Below are 2,695 nucleotides of genomic sequence, written 5' to 3' on the forward strand. Positions count from 1 at the left end.
CTGAGAGTTTTGAAAATGCATTTACAGACCACGAGCTGGCAAAGCCCCATACGCAAGGTCTCGCTCACTCTAACAGCTCCTTGCAGGGCTGGGCTGTTGCTTTATTGGTATGTCGAGCTTTTAACCCTTCAGCTTGGGGGGGCTGTCACTTGGACCTCCTTAGGATCATAGACTCACAGAATGTCCTGAATAGGAAGGAACCCACAAGGATCATTGAAGTCCAACTCCTGGCAGCACTTTCCTGTCTAACTCCCCTGCTGCTCACCATTCACTGCACTGTGAGCCCTTTTCCTCTTCAACCTTCTTTGCCCTCTCCTTCTTTCTTCCATTCTGCTTTCTCGTTTCACCTTCTCTTCTGCCTCCACAAACTGAGGCTGAACTTTCTCCATCCCCAGAAGGTTCTCAAAACAAACAGGAGCTTGTGAATTATTAACAGTGTAGACTAAAAATAGCATAATTTTTAATGGCGAGCACTATTGCACAGATGAGCTACCTTGGACTTAAGTGTGACTGGCCCTAACTGTTCCTAATTTGCCAGGAGTGCTGTACAGAATGACAACTCTGAGGAGGAGGAACATAACTTGTGGGCCTTGAGAAGACAAAGCAAAAGAAATGGGTAGAACTGAATTCACCGTGTCAGAATACAGGAATGTGAAATCAGCAGATCCCGGTGCTCCAGCAGCCCAGGGAAAAGCTCCATAGCCTGGATCCCAGAAGGTATTTCCAAGACAGGCAAGGAGGACAAAAGCCCTTTCACTTGTGAAAGCTTACTGCAGTGAGTAAAGACTTGATGGAGAAAGATGGCATCAAGTTTGTGAGCTTCCCAGCTGAGCAGCCCTGTGCAGGCTTGGCAGCTGCATCTGTAAAGGAAGATAATGGAAAACCCATAAATCAGCCTGAGTCACCCGCTGCAGGCCCTGGCAGCGTCTCACAGCCTGGAGTGTGACACCCTGGATCCCACAGCTACACCTCACCCGGGAAGAACTGAACAATCATCTGAAAAATCACCCCACACACGCCACTTGCAAGGAAAATAAACACAGCAAGTCCCGAGGAAAGGAAGTGTGGCTTCTTTATCTCCTCAAGTTTAAGCTGAATTTCAGGAAGATACATTTACTGAGCAGAGAGGATGAGTTGGCAGCTTGCACCCCTCCCACTCTGGCTTCAGACACAAGGACAACGGCCCTTGCAACCCAGCCTGAAAACAGAAGGCGCTACCAGTGTCCCCAGGACAGCCTGTGACACCAAACAATTTCTAACAAGCTTGCAAACCCCTGGGGTTTTCCATATCCCAGTTTGCCTTTGTGTCCATTACACACAAAACGTGGACTGGAAAGTTCAAAGACCAGCATTTGGACCAGCATTTGGACCCCAGTGTTGTAAAGGCTGGAAATCCTCACTGTTTGAAGGTGTGTGAAATTAGATTAAATTATATTCCTCTGTTGTACAAAGACCAGACTAAATGAGCTAATTATCTCCTCTGGCCTCAAATGTACTACGCTAATGAGCAGAAAGCTCACTGAGGAAGAAACTTCAACTGTTGGAGCAGTACTTACAGGAAGAGAGACATAAAGAAATAATAAATTGCAAAATACTTTTCTTCTTAAAAAAAACGTGAGAAAGGCAGCAGTGTGGTAACACCCCTGCAAAGCTGAGTAACCCCAAGCTGCAGTTTGCTGGCTGCAAGAGCCCCCAGGGTCAGCAAACAGAACCCAGCATGTGCTGGCTCTGAGCGAGGCTCAGACCCTCTGGAGAACCCTTACGTGAGTCAGCTCAGCTCTGGGCTGGCCTGACTCAAACATTCATAACCCATGAGCAACTCCAAGCAGCATTTCACAATATTCACTGGCTACAAGTCTGCCTTGTTCCAAGGAGGTGTCCAGGGATTGGCTGCAGAGAGCTGCTCGGGGCTCTTCCCTCTGCTGGCAGTGGGGGATGGACAGGGCAGGAACAGGATTATGCTGTATCAAATAAATGCTACGATGTGCTAGGGGCATTTATACAAACCAGTGCTAATCCGTGCTAGCGTTCACATCACCAAGAAAGTCCCAAACTTCTCCCTGCTCCTTTCTTTGACATTGTGTCACTGAATGGTTTAAAAAATGCTTCACTGGCCTTGCTCACCCTGGGGTAATTCCTGGCTGTTGCTACAGCTGAGTAGCTGATCCCATGGCTATTGCAGTGCGTCTGCCAGTGAGGCCACTGCTTTGGAATGAAATCACAGTTATTATCTGCAGTTAATTATCCTGCTGGGCCCTTCTCTGAAGTCCATAGAGAGAACGAGGAAGAGTGACTTCGTCTAGAAGAGGGGCAGAACTTAGATACGCAAAAGGAGAAAAGAGGATATGGAACAAGAGAGGAGTGCATAGAGATGTTAATACAAAGTCACAGAGAACGAGGCGCTCTCAGGGCCTCTTTCTCCAGCTTGTTTGTGAACAACCTCATCAACAGCAAAATTTTATTATAAACCAGATCCTGCTGCGTTTAAATGCTGAACTATACACGGTCAGAAAGAAACCCTAAAGAGCAGGAGACTCCTCCAGCCCCTGAACCAGGGAGGCACACGGCGGGAGGACGGGGCTGACGGGGGTCAGGGCAGGGGCAGCGGACGGGGGGCAGGAGCGTGAACGGCTGGGGGCGGGCAGGACCGGGCAGGGCAGAGCAGGGCAGGGCAGGGCAGAGCAGAGCAGAGCAG

This window comes from Corvus kubaryi, unplaced genomic scaffold (assembly GCF_017639235.1).
Source record: "Corvus kubaryi isolate FWS band 111438036 unplaced genomic scaffold, C.kubaryi_AGA036_p1.0 45527, whole genome shotgun sequence".
NCBI classification, from domain to species: Eukaryota; Metazoa; Chordata; class Aves; order Passeriformes; family Corvidae; genus Corvus; species Corvus kubaryi.